This window comes from Elephas maximus, chromosome 21 (assembly GCF_024166365.1).
Source record: "Elephas maximus indicus isolate mEleMax1 chromosome 21, mEleMax1 primary haplotype, whole genome shotgun sequence".
NCBI lineage: Eukaryota > Metazoa > Chordata > Mammalia > Proboscidea > Elephantidae > Elephas > Elephas maximus.
In genome coordinates this window covers 22850151-22865007 of record NC_064839.1, presented here as the reverse complement: position 1 = coordinate 22865007, position 14857 = coordinate 22850151, and the positions used below count along the sequence as shown (strand labels likewise).

The 14857-nt window shown below is 44.7% G+C and overlaps 1 pseudogene; it reads left to right on the top strand.

Moving 5' to 3' along the window:
- Window positions 1-259: 259 nt before the first annotated feature.
- The window catches only part of LOC126065082 (liver carboxylesterase 1-like), a 42169-nt pseudogene continuing 27571 nt past the window's right edge, over window positions 260-14857 (top strand).

Genomic DNA, 14857 nt, shown 5'->3' with positions numbered 1-14857 from the left:
TAACTTTTGGAATTAGTTTGTTCAGGCTGCTTAGATAAGAGGTCATATTCCGGGTGGGCGTGGCTTAGCACCCTCCCCCGCCCCGCCCCCGAGATCCTTACAAGAGGGATAGCTTTTCAAGATATCTTCTGTTAAGGCTAACCAGGGTCCTGGCCAGGAGCTTGGGCACTGGGGAGGGACCGGCGAAGCACCTCGACCTGCGAAGCACCTTGCAGAGCGCGGAGACCTCGCTGGCTGCAGATACAGTAACCCTTCCACGATGCGGTTCTTTGCTCTGGTCCTGGCCTCTCTCGCTGCTGCCATGGTTCGGGGTGAGTCATTCTGAAATACAAATATTGGGGGACACAACTGGAAATCCTTGTTTTGGGAGAATTGGATGGAGTTGTATTCAGGGCAAAGAAGAAGTCTCATTCAGTTAACGGGGCGTGCCTTACCAATTGGAGAAACCGGCCAGCCCAACCTGGGTCTTGGAGGTGGTGCAAGAGGGGATAAACACTGGGCACCCACCGCCCTACCTGCAGGGCAGCAAAGAGCTCACCTCATGCCTCACAGATGAGGTCTTTTATTAGTCAAGATATGGCCAAGTCACGGGAAATGGCTTAGCAGAGAATTAAAAGCATGAACTCTAAAGCCAGAGTGCTTGGGTTTGAATCCAGCTCGGCACTTACTAGCTGTGTGCTCTCCTTAACTTTTCCGTGCCTCTGTTTTTCCATCTCTGAAATGGGAATGATAATAGTAACTACCTCACTGGGCTGTTGTGAGGATGAAATAGGTTATCATTTCCAAAGCACTTAAGAGTGTAAAATACAGAAAACCATAAACCAAATGCAAACCCTTTGCCATGGAGTTGATTCCCACTCATAGCAACCCTCTAAGACAGAGTAGAACTGCTCCAGAGTAGAACTGCACCACACAGTTTCCAAGGAGTGGCTGGTGGACTCGAACTGCCAAGCTCTTAACCACTGTGCCACCAGGGCTCCTCCTGATATAGAGGAAGCATGAAAAAGGAGTCAATACATAAAGGGGTACAGCCAGGGACCTCAGAATGCATCTGTACCATTTTAGAGAAGGAGAAACTGAGGTGCAGAGAGGGAAAGTACTTGCCCAAGGTCAACCAGACAATCATGCCCTGGGATGCATCACTGGCTTTGGAAACCAGGCCAGCACTCCCCCTGTTGATATGCTGACAGCCCAGACCCCACCTGGATTCTGTCTTCTTTCTGGAACAAAAAGAGTTGGTGGCTGTGACACTGTGAGAGGCTGGGACTGAGTGTGAGGGCACAGTGAGAAAGGAACCGAATTTGGAGTGTGATACATTTCCTTATGCTGATTACTGCATCCAGTCTCCATCTTTACAAAGTCCACACTGGCTGCTTTCACAGCCTCAGTTTACTTCTTTGTAAAATGGGTGTATTAACACCTACCTAGCACGGCTGTTTTGAGGCTTAATTTAAACGAGCTGGAGTCATTTTTTTTTTTTTTTTAGGAGTCATAACGTAAGTGGCAACCACTGTTATTACCATTATTGTTTATGCCCCCATTCTATTCACCCACTTTTTAAACCTGGGGAATCTGACTCCTGTTCATGGTTGAAGGTTATCATTGAGCTAATAAAGGCCAAGCCTAGTGCATTCTTCTCAATTTCTTCTCCTTAACATCTTTGAAGCACTCTCTTCACTTGTTCAGCCCCTCTTCCTCTTTCCCCGTTGGCTACCATGATGCTGTCGCCCCACCACCCCACTGTGACCCCTACCACCCCTCTGAGGGAGTTTCTCAGGCTCAGCTGTAGCTGTCCCCTGTTTCTTATCCTTAGCTCTCTCTCTTTCCTCTCACACTGGCCTCCTCAGTGAAGCCTCACGCACCCATGGCCTCACCCTGCCCCTTTCAAGTCTTGAAGTGCTCACTTCCTGTGGCACCTTTCTCACCTGGTTATCTGGCTGAACCTCAGCGAAATGAGTCTGAAACAAAATCCAGGACCACAAGCTAGCCTCTTGGTCTTCTTCCTTTCCCTTCCATGTCCCCCACATCTGGTCAGGTGCCAGGTCCTATCAATACCATCTTCAAAAGTCCTTATATACATTAACTGTATTTCTTCATATTTTTTCCTTCTAATTATAAAAAGAAATCCATGCTAAGTGCAGAAATCTTGAAAAGCACACACACAAAAAAAATGTCACCTGTAATGACATCACCCACTGGCATTTCGATATATGTATACTCAAGAGAGTCCATCTCACTGTCATTTGTGACAAATTGGCAGCAACAACAAAAGAAAGCAATCTGAATGTCCACACTATGGGACTGACTGTTAACAGTATCCGACATGGATACTGCTTTGTAACCTACATTTGCGTGAAGAGTGTCCCATATCATTAGATATTCTTCCATAAGGCCGTATCTATGTTATTCTTTTCTGTTCTGGGCCCGTGCTTTCAGGAGATGTTGACATTTTGTCTGTACCCAAAGGGAAGCAAGTGGGAGGACAGGAGGCTAGAAATAACTTCGTATAAAGGAATGTTTAAACACAAGAAGGCTATTGTGGCTGGAAAAGAGAAGGCTTGAGGGATGGGCATGGTTAAGTGTCTGAAAAGCAGATAGGTTAGTTCAGTGCATTCCCAGAGCAGGTAGAACCAGGACTGATGGTGGAAGCTGCAGGGAGGTGAATATTAGCTCAAGAGGGAAGACTTGTCTGCTCTACAAGGATGGAGTTGGAACAGACAAGAATCTGACCCCCAGACTCTCTCCCCGCTGGGTGCACCGGCTCAGAGCCACCAGAAGAATCTTCTTCCAGCTGCCAGGCCACTTTCCCTTATTCCAGAACTGTCCTGTGCTGCTCATTATTCCACTGACTGAAGCCCAAACCCTTAGGCTGGCATTGGAGGCCCTCCCTGGCATGCACCTCTCCCATTCCAGGGTGACCAACCCCTCTTAGATTCCACCTGGCCCAAGTAGGCCACTCGTCCTTCCCTGGGCAGATTTTGCGCTTTGCCGTCTCAGAGCCTCAGCCTATTCTGTCTGCTTTATGGTTTATAGGCCCTCTTCTATCTCCTCTGGTTCAAATCCTCCCCTCCTGCCAGTTCCAGCTCCAGTGCCACCTCCTTCACAATGCCACCAACCAGAAGGCATCACTCCACTTCTAACTCCTGTAGCACCTCACTGGTACCTCTCCCAGGACACTGACCACGTTCTTCCCACATTAGGGTCAGATATATCCGGGCCTCACTTTTCCTGCAAGGTTCACAACTGTTGAGAATCAGGGCCACCTCTTGCTCATCTTCTCATCTAGCATACAGCTCAGCATCTACTGGGTGAAATGCTTCCAGAGACTTCTAAGAGAGGAAACCAAATGTCATAGTCAATCCTAGCAGCCTCCTTTGTGCATTTATTTAGGTTTATTTTTAATAATCTATTGAGGTGAAATTCACATAACATAACATCAACCATCTTAAAGTAACAATCCCGTGGCATTCAGTGCATTCACAGTGCTGTGCTGCCACCGCCTCTATCTGGTTCCCACACATTCCCATCACTCCAAACTAACGCCCCTTACCAGTGAGCTGTTGCTCCCCACTGTCTTCTTTCCCACTCCCCGGCAACCACCAGTCTACTCTGTCTCTATGGATTTCTCAGTCAAGTAGGAATAGAAGGGAAATTGCTCAACATGATAAAAGGTATTTCTGAAAAACCCACAGCAAACATCACACTCGGGTAGCCCCTAGAGAGGTCAGAAGAGTCAACTACAATGTTCTGAATCAGATCTGCTTTGTTCCTCTGGAACCAGGCACCAGGGTCCCACACTTGGAACGCAGCTGCTGGTCTTTAAGATGGTACTTAGCCAGGGACAGGGTGGGGTAAAGGCCAATCAAAGCACCATAAAGTATTTCTAAAGCATTTTTGAGTTGCTCTTTTTGATCTCTGATGTGTCTTCGTGTCCTCTCGACGTCCAGCAGGGCACCCATTCTCGCCACCTGTGGTGGACACCGTCCATGGCAAAGTCCTGGGGAAGTTTGTCAGCTTAGAAGGATTTGCACAGCCTGTGGCTGTTTTCCTGGGAATCCCCTTTGCCAAGCCCCCTCTTGGATCCCTGAGATTCGCTCCTCCACAGCCTGCGGAGTCCTGGAGCTTCGTGAAGAATGCCACCTCTTACCCTCCAATGTAAGCCGCTGGGATGTGGCTTCGACATCTTTCAGTAGGGATGACGGCCTCGAAGTGACGCAGAGAAGAGCCAAGGCAATCGTCTGGCTGGCTTCTAATTTGTTCTGGGATTCATTAAGTGAACAAAACAACAACTTCTCTGTTCATTGCACTTGCATTCTAGCAGGGGGAGACAGATAAAAAGATAAAACCAAAACCAAACCCACAGCCATCAAGTCGATTCTGACTCATAGCGACCCTATACGACAGAGTAGAACTTCCCCATGGAGTTTCAAAGGAGCACCTAGTGGATTTGAACTGCTGACCTCTTGGTTAGCAGCCGTACCACTTAACCCCTACACTACCAGGGTTTCCCTGAAAAAATATGTATATTACTTAATAAATTATGTAATATGTTTAGAAAACGAAAACCAAACCCATTGCCTCCGAGTTGACTCCAACGCATGTCGACCCCCAGTGTTACAGGGCTGACATTTTCTGTAGACTTTTTGGCCATACTTTTGAAGGAAGCAGCTCACCAGGACTTTCTTCCGTGGAATGGCTGGGTGGATCTGAACCTCCAACCATTAGGTTAGCAGCTGATTGCAAACTACTTGCTGTGCCGCCCGGGTACCTATGACAGAGTAGAATTGACTCCAAGTTGTTGTTGTTGTTATTAGGTGCCATCGAGTCCTTTTCCACTCATAGCAACCCTATAGGACAGAGTAGAAGTGCCCCATAGGGTTTCCAAGGAGCAGCTGGTGAATTTGAAGAGCAACCTTTTGGTTCGCAGCCTGAGCTCTTACCCGTTGTACCACCAGGGCTCCAGAATCGCCCCATAGGGTTATGTTATATGTTAGATTATGATAAATGCTTTGGGAAAAATAAACAATTGACTGGGAGAAGGGATCAGAAGTAATAACCCTATTTATTCTCCTGCCTTGAAGCCTGGCGTGGTTGGGGAGTGGGCAGGTGAGGAGGTGAGGGAGTGTGACGACTAGGTGAGTTACCACCTCCCAGGTATGTCCAGCTGATCCTTCATGAGCAGAGAATGGTTCATGGGTCCCCATCCTCCTGGCCAAGCTGGGCAAAAGGTCAAAGCTTTCCTGGCTGGCCTGTACCTCCCGTTGGGGATCTGGGGCACCTGCCTCCACCCATTCAGACCTTATTCTCCACAGCAAGACATTTTTCGGGGCTTCCAAAGCCCAGACTTTTGCTGCTTTCCTTTTTTTTTTTTTTTAAATACACTACTCACAGTTTTCATTTCTCGATTACACATGTAATATTATTCATTACAGAAAAGTTAAAAAGAAAACACAGATGTAAGAGCATTAAAATCATACACAATGCTACCACCCATAGAGAACGGCTGTGAATATTTCAGAATTTTTTTTAGTTCTTTTTTTTTCCTTCCTATAGTATAACTATACTTTCTCCTTTTGAGATGGAATCATACTCTACAGATAGTTTGGCTGCCTGTTTTGTTCGCTTAGAAGTATATCCTGAACATTGTCCTATGCCACTAAATATCATAATCTGACATTTCATAGCTGCATTGCATTGGGTGCTTAAACCATAATTTATTTATCCAGTCTTCTATTTCGGTTACTAAGCTTTTAAAAAATTTTTTTGATAATATAAATAACACTATGGTGAACACCCTGTAGCTAAACCTTTGTGCAGAGCCATCAACATTTCTTTAGGGTTAAGTTCCAAGAAATGACATTCTGAGTGGGATACCTTAGTGAGTCCCAGCTTCCCCACCTCTGGCCCCTCTTAGGTCCCCTCCACCCCCAGGTAACCCCTTACCGTTCCAATGTGTTGGCGTCTGATAGTAAAGACTCCACTCAGAGGCTTAATCCTCTCAATCCACGTCCTGTCCCAACCCCTGGAGACACTGCCTCCCTCGCTTAGACCTGGTTGAAGCTCAGCAGTTCTTTCTTCCCTCTGTCCCCAGGTGCTCCCAAGATGCATTTTCAGAAGAGATGACCTGGGACTTCATTACCAACAGAAATGAGACCATTCCTCACAAGTTTTCTGAAGACTGCCTCTACCTAAACATCTACACCCCCGCTGACTTGAGGAGGAAAAGCAGACTACCGGTGAGTAGTGGGAACCATAGGTCATGGCTTGTGAGATCTAGCTGTCTAGGGTTTTCTGGCAGAGACAAGGAGGGGGTGAAGGCAGCTTTGGTGAGAGCCTCAGGGGTCAAGGCTGTTATTTCAGGGGTCCCAGGGCTTCTTTTGAAATGGTTACCGAATGCTAGAAGGTGGGCCCTTGGGTCCAGCTTGCTCAGACTTGCCGATTATCCGAACACCCATCTTTGAGAAAGAGAATGTATCTCTATTGCAACGCACAGAGCAAGGAGCTAGGAGGCAGTTCCTCAGATCTGGCTCCCTGAGTGACAGGGAAGCAGGGCTTATATGTAATTTGGGTAGTAAGATGGCAGCCGCACAGGTGTACTGGGGAGGGAAAATTCGAGAAGGTGGTAAGGAAACAGGAGGTGATGTGATTCTTGTCAGACCTCTTGCTTTAGAATAGGGTCTGGGTGATGATTGTCCTTCTGATTCCTTCCTCCTGTCGCTATGTCCTCTGTTGAGGTCAATTAGTGATCACAGTTGGCCCTTCTGTGCATGGGGGGTGGGCCAGATCTGGCTTGGGCTAGTTTAAGGACTCCTGGAAATTCACTGTTTTTTTTTGTAGGGTCAGATTACAGAGTCTCTGAATGGTGCAAATGGTTAACACACTTGGCTGATAACTGAAAGGTTGAAGGTTTGAATCCCCTTAGAAACACCTTGGGAGGAAGGGCTGGCAACCTACTTCAGAAAAAATCAGCCACAGATGGAGGGAAGATGAGAGGGCAGAGGGGGTCAGAAGCGGGTGGAATGGACATGAAACAGAGAGTGGAGGGAAAGAGCGGGTTGTCTCATTAGGCTGAGAGCAATTAGGAGTATATAGCAAGGTGTACATAAATTTTTGTATGAGAGACTCACTTGACTTGTAAATTTTCACTTAAAGCACAATAAAAAAAATAATAATAATAGTAGTAAAAAATCAGCCACAGAAAACAATGGAACACAGTTCTACTCTGATACACATGGGTCACCATGAATTGGGAGTCGATTCCGTAACAACTGGGGTTTCTTTACCCAACAGGCTCAGAGAGCGTGACCGTGGGAAACCCAACAAGTTTTCCAGTATCTCAGTTTCCTCCTGGTGACACAGGGCATCTGGGGGAGTTTGCTGTACAACTGTCATGCACATTGTCATTTTTCCAAGTTCTCGCCTGCTGATAGACAGACAAGACTGATCACTCTTGGTTGCTGCATTAGGAATCTGATACCCAGAGCAGCTCAGACATCGTTTCAGATAAACCTAGAGCTGGAAGGAAACTTAGAGATAAGTGAAGATTCTAACACTTCCTTTACAGACAGGGAAACTGAGGTCCAGGGATGGGAAGGGAGGTCATGCAGCGAGTTGGCAGGCAAGAACACGGGTCTCCTGGTTTTCAGAACAGTACATGTGGAGCAGTGGTTAAGCATTCAGCTACTAAACAAAAGGGATAGGTGGTTCTAGCCTACCCACCGCTCGATGGGTAACAAACGTGGCAATCTGCTTCCATAAAGATTTACCAGGTTTTTTTTTAGGGGAAGGCTCTTTGACCTAGACTAGGACATAGAGCATGTGTGTGGTCTTTCCTCAGCCCATGAACACCTGTCTGCAACAACTCTCAGTGCCTCATACAGAGAAGAGGGTTTGGGGGTGTAGGGCATGGGACAGTCCAAAAAGTGCTTTCCTTTGCCCTTGGCCTGCTTTCTGGGATTTTCTTGTAGCTGATTTGCTTGGCTAAGTCTTTTTGGCACAGGCTGTTGGGCCAGTGAGTCAGCATTTCTGGAATAAACAGAGGCCCAGAGGTGGGGCACGCTGCCAGACACAGGCTGGAGCGGGGAGGGGCTGATGCTGCTGGGGGCCCAGATTACAAGGACTACTTTGGGCACGGAGGTGACCCCTGGGATGGAGGAGGGAGGAGTCTTAGCACCCAGCCACCCTCCCAGAAGCACCCCGGTCATGGTCTCAGGTGTGGGGGAGGGTGTCTGTGAACTTGTGCCTGGAAGTTGACCCCACGTGGGCTTTGTAAGGCCCAAGGAGGTGGGGGGAAAGCCTCTCCCATTCATTCTTTTATTATGAACCTATGGAGTCCTGAATGGTGCAAGTGATTAACGTGCTCGGCTGCTAACCAAAGGTTAGAGATTAGAGTCCACCCAGGGATGCCTCAGAGGAAGGGCCTGGTGCTCTATTTTCAGAAAAAAACCAGCCATTAAAACCCTGTGGGGCACAGTTCTCCTCTGATACACATAGGGTCCCCATGAGTTGGAGTGGACTCAACAGCAACTGGTTGGTTGGCCCTCCATATGCGTACTACCGCGTGGGGGTTGGGGGAAGGAAGGACATAAAAGCACTACCATCCAGCCCCTACCTTCAAGGACCTTACCATCTGGGCTGGGCAGACGTATACTTCTTCAGCAAATTATTGCTGGCGCTCAGTCTTCCCTCAGAGATGACTGTAAATTCAGTCCCTAACCCCGGAGGGGAGCAGTGACCAGAGGTGTGGGAGAAACAGGGGCTCTGGGAACCTGAAGGCGGTAAAGGCTCTAGTTACAGACACAGGTTCTGGAGCCACAGGATCTGGGTTCAAATCCTAGTTCTGTCTCTTACTAGCTGAGAGACTTGGCAATTACTTAATTTCTCTAAGCCTCAGTTTCCTCCAAATGGGAATAATCACATATTGTTGTTGTTGTTGTTAGGTGTCATCGAGTCAGGTCTGACTCATAGCAACCCTATGCACAACAGAACGAAACACTACCCAGTCCTGAGCCATACTTACAATCGTTGTTATGCTGGAGCTCATTGTTTTAGCCACCGCATCAATCCACCTCGTTGAGGATCTTCCTCTTTTCTGCTGACCCTGCACCCTGCCAAGCATGATGTCCTTCTCTAGGGACTCATCCCTCCTGACAACATGTCCAAAGTATGTAAGACGCAGTCTCGCCATCCTTGCTTCTAAGGAGCATTCTGATTGTACTTCTGCCAAGGCAGATCTGTTTGTTCTTTTGGCAGTCCATATTCAATATTCTTTGCCAACACCACAATTCAAAGGGGTCAATTATTCTTTGGTCTTCCTTATTCATTGTCCAGCTTTCACATGCTATGATGTGATTGAAAATACCATGGCTTGGGTCAGGCACACCTTAGTCTTCAAGGTGACTTCTTTGCTCTCAAACAATTTGAAGAGGTCTTTTACCAAACGCAATGCATCTTTTGATTTCTTGACTGCTGCTTCCATAGCTGTTGATTGTGGATCCAAGTAAAATGAAATCCTTGACAACTTCAGTCTTTTCTCCATTTATCATGATGTTGCTCATTGGTCTAGTTGTGAGGACTTTTGTTTTCTTTATGTTGAGGTGCAATCCAGACTGAAGGCTGTGGTCTTTGATCTTCATTAGTAAGTGCTTCAAGTCCTCTTCACTTTGAGCAAGCAAGGTTGTGTCATCTGCATGACACAGGTTGTTAACGAGTCTTCTTCCAATCCCGATACCTCGTTCTTCTTCATATAGTCCAGCTTCTCAGATTCTTTGTTCAGCATACAGATTGAATAGGTATGGTGAAAGAATACAACCCTGATGCACACCTTTCCTGACTTTAAACCAATCAGTATTCCCTTGTTCTCTCCGAACAACTGCCTCTTGATCTATGTAAAGGTTCCTCAAGAGCACAATTAAGTGTTCTGGAATTCCCATTCTTTGCAATATTATACACAATTTGTTATGATCCACGCAGTCAAATGCCTTTCCATAGTCAATAAAATACAGGTAACCATCCTTCTGGTATTCTGTGCTTCCAGCCAGGATCCACCTGACATCAGCAATGATATCCCTGGTTCCACGTCCTCTTCTGAAACCGGCGTGAATTTTTGGCAGTTCCCTGTCGATATACTGCTGCAGCAGTTTTTGAATGATCTTCAGCAGAATTTTGCTTGCGTGTGATATTAATGATATTGTTCTATAATTTCCACATTCGGTTGGATCACCTTGCTTGGGAATAGGCATAAATATGGATCTCTTCCAGTCAGCTGGCCAGGAAGCTGTCTTCCATATTTCTTGGCATAGACGAGCGAGCACTTCCAGTGGTGCATCTGTTTGTTTGAAACATCTCGATTGATATTCCATCAATTCCTGGAGCCTTGTTTTTCCCCAAACTTTAGTGCATCTTGGACTTCTTCCTTCAGTACCATTGGTTCCTGACCATATGCTACCTCTTGAAATGGTTGAACATCAAGTAATTCTTTTTGGTATGATGACTGTGTATTCCTTCCATCTTCTTTTGATGCTTCCTGCATCGTTTAGTATTTTCCCCATAAAATCCTTCACTATGGCAACTCAAGGGTTGAATTTTTTTTTTCAGTTCTTTCAGTTTGAGTAATGCTGAGCGTGTTCTTCCCTTTTGGTTTTCCATCTCCAGCTCTTTGCACATGTCATTATAATACTTTACTGTGTCTTCTCGAGACGCCCTTGAAATCTTCTGTTCCATTCTTTTACTTCATCAATTCTTCATTTTGCTTTAGCTGCTCGACATTCGAGAGCAAGTTTCAGAGTCTCCTCTGACATCCATTTGGGCTTTTCTTTCTTTCCTGTCTTTTCGATGACCTCTTGTTTTCTTCATGGCTGATGTCCTTGATGTCATTCCACAACTCATCTGGTCTTCGGTCACTAGTGCACAATGCATCAAATCTTTTCTTCAGATGGCCTCTAAATTCAGGTGGGATATACCCAAGGTCATATTTTGGTTCTCGTGGACTTGCTCTGATTTTCTTCAGTTTCAGCTTGAACTTGTATAAGAGCAATTGATGGTCTCTTCCACAGTCGGCCCCTGGCCTTGTTCTGACTGATGATATTGAGCTTTTCCATCGTCTCTTTCCACAGATGTAGTCAATTTGATTTCTATGTGTTCCATCTGGCGAGGTCCATGTGTATAGTCGCCGTTTATGCTGGCAAAAGAAGGTATTTGCAATGAAGAAGTCGTTGGTCTTGCAAAATTCTGTCATTCAATCTCTGGTATTGTTTCTATCACCAAGGCCTTATTTTCGAACTACTGATCCTTCATCTTTGTTTCCAATTTTTGCATTCCAATTGCCAGTAATTATCAATGCATCTTGATTGCATGTTCCATCAATTTCAGAGTGCAGCGGCTGATAAAAATCTTTTGTTTCGTCAGCTTTGGCCCTAGTGGTTGGTGCATAAATTTAAATAATAGTCATATTATCATATTAACTGGTCTTCCTTATAAAAGCTGGTCTTCCTTATAGGCGTATGTATATTATCTTATCACTGACAGCGTAGTACTTCAGGATAGATCTTGAAATGCTCTTTTTGACGATGAATGCAACATCATTCCTCTTCAAGTTGTCATTCCCAGCAGAGTAGACTATATGATTGTTTGATTCAAAATGGCCAATACCGTCCATTTCAACTCACCAATGCCTAGGATATCAATGTTTATGCGTTCCATTTCATTTTTGATGATTTCCAATTTTCCTAGATTCATCCTTCATACATTCCAGGTTCCGATTATTAATGGATGTTTGCAGCTGTTTCTTCTCATTTGGAGTCATGCCACATCAGCAAATGAAGGTCCTGAAAGGTTTACTCCATCCACGAGGGGGAAATAATCACACAGGAATATTAAATGACCCACATACAGCCTTTATCTCAGCATCAGGCTAAGAACACAAAGCAAGTGCTCATTAAACATCAGTTAGAGTTGAAAGGAAGATCTCACTCCTATCCAAACAGTGGGCTTACTGCACCGTGGTCATTGGCTACATTGTACTGGGGAGCTCAGCATCTGAACTCTGGAGCCAGACTGCCTCAGGTCAAGTCCTGCTTCTGTCACTTACTAGCTGTGTGACATTGAACAAGTTACATGTCTCAGTTTTCCTGTCTGTTAAATGGGATAATATTAGTACCTACCTCATGGATGGCTTTTTTTTTTTTTAATTTTTCTTGTGCTTTAAGTGAAAGTTTACAAATCAAGTCAGTCTCTCATACAAAAATTTATACACACCTTGCTATATACTCCTAATTGCTCTCCCCCTAATGAGACAGTACACTTTTTCCCTCCACTCTCTCTTTTCTAGTCCATTCGGCCAGCTTCTGACCCCTTCCGCCCTCCCATCTCCCCTCCAGACAGGAGATACCAACATAGTCTCTTTTGTCTACTTGATCCAAGAAGCTCACTCTTCACCACTATCATTTTCTATCCCATTGTCCAGTCCAATCCCTGTCTGAAGAGCTGGCTTTGGGAATGGTTCCTGTCTTGGGCTAACAGAAGGTCTGGGGTCCATGACCTCTGGGGTCCCTCTAGTCTCAGTCACACCATTAAGTCTGGTCTTTTTATGAGAATTTGAGGTCTGCATCCCACTGCTTTCCTGCTCCCTCAGGGGTTCTCTGTTGTGTTCCCTGTCAGAGCAGTCATCGGTTGTAGCCGGACACTATCAAGTTCTTCTGGTCTCAGGCTGATGTAGTCTCTGGTTTATGTGGCCCTTTCTGTCTCTTGGGCTCGTAATTACCTTGTGTCTTTGGTGTTCTTCATTCTCCTCTGTTCCTGGTGGGTTGAGACTAATTGACGCCACTTAGATGGCCACTTGCTAGCATTTAAGACCCCAGATGCCACTCTCCTAAGTGGGATGCAGAATGTTATCTTAATAGATTTATTTTGCCAATTGATTTAGATATCCCCTGAAACCATGGCCCCCAAACCTCTGCCCCTGCTACACTGGCCTTTGAAGAGTTCAGTTTATTCAAGAGACTTCTTTGCTTTTGGTTTAGTCCAGTTGTGCCGACTTCTCCTGTATTGTGTGTTGTCTTTCCATTTACCTAAAATAGTTCTTATCTACTATCTAATTAGTAAAATCCCCTCTCCCTCCCTCCCCCCTCTAGAACCATCAGAGAATATTTTCTTCTCTGTTTAAACTATTTCTTGAGTTCTTATAATAGTGGTCTTATACAATATTTGTCCTTTTGCAACTGACTGATTTCACTCAGCATCATGCCTTCCAGATTCCTCCATGTTTAGGAAATGTTTCGTGGATTCATCATTGTTCTCCATCAATGCGTAGTATTCCATTGTGTGAATATACCGTAATTTATTTATCCGTTCACTCATTGATGAGCACCTTGGCTGCTCCCATCTTTTTACTATTCTAAACAGAGCTGCAGTGAACATGGGTATGTATATATCTGTTCGTGTAGAGGCTCTTATTTCTCTAGGATATATTCTGAGGAGTGGGATTGCTGGTAGTTCTATTTCTAGCTTTTCAAGGAAGCGCCAAATTGATTTCCAAAGTGGTTGTACCATTTTACATTCCCACCAGCAGTGTATAAGTGTACAGTCTCTCCACAGCCTCTCCAACATTTATTATTTTGTGTTTTTTGGATTAATGCCAGCCTTGTTAGAGTGAGATGGAATCTCATTGTAGTTTTGATTTGCATTTCTCTAATGGCTAATGATCGTCAGCATTTCCTCGTGTTTCTGTTTGCCACCTGAATGTCTTCCTTAGTGAAGTGACTGTTCATATCCTTTGCCCATTTTTTAATTGGTTTGTCTTTTTGTAGTTGAGTTTTTGCAGTATCATGTAGATTTTAGAGATCAGGCGCTGATCGGAAATGTCATAGCTAAAAACTTTTTCCCGGTCCGTAGGCAATCTTTTTACTCTTTTGGTGAAGTCTTTGGATGAGCTTAGGTGTTTGATTTTTAGGAGCTCCCAGTTTTCTAGTTTCTCTCCAGTATTGTTATAATGTTTTGTATAATGTTTGTGCCATGTGTTAGGGCTCCTGGCATTGTCCCTCTTTTTTCTTCCATAATCTTTATTGTTTTAGATTTTATATTTAGGCCTTTGATCCATTTAGAATTAGTTTTTGTGGATGGTGTGAGTCATGGGTCTTGTTTCATTTTTTTGCAGAAGGATGTCCAGTTATGCCAGCACCATTTGTTAAAGGGACTGTCTTTTCCCCATTTAACTGACTTTGGGCCTTTGTCAAATATCAGGTGCTCATATGTGGATGGATTTATGTCTGGAATCTCAATTCTGTTCCATTGGTCCATGTATATGTTGTTGTACCAGTACCAGGATGTTTTGACTACTGTGGTAGTGTAATAGGTTGTAAAATCAGGTAGAGTGAGGCCTCCCACTTTGTTCTTCTTTTTCAGTAATACTTTACTCATTCGGGGCCTCTTTCCTTTCCATATGAAGTTGGCGATTTGTTTCTCCATCTCATTAAAAAATGTCGTTGGAATTTGTATGGGAATTGCATTGTATCTATAGATCGTTTTTGGTAGAATAGACATTTTTATAATGTTAAGTCTTCCTATCCATAAACAAGGTATGTTTTTCCAGTTATGTAGGTCTCTTTTGGTTTCTTGCATTAGTGTCTTGTACTTTTACTTCTCGGGTAAGATTTATTCCTAAGTGTTTTATCTTCTTGGGAGCTATTGTAAATGGTATTGATTTGATGATTTCCTCCTATATGTTCTTTTTGTTGGTGTAGAGGAATCCAACCGATTTTTGGATGTCTATCTTATATCCTGATACTCTGCTGAACTCTTCTATTACTTTCAGTAGTTTTCTTGAGGATTCTTTAGGGTTTTCTGTGTATGAGATCATGTC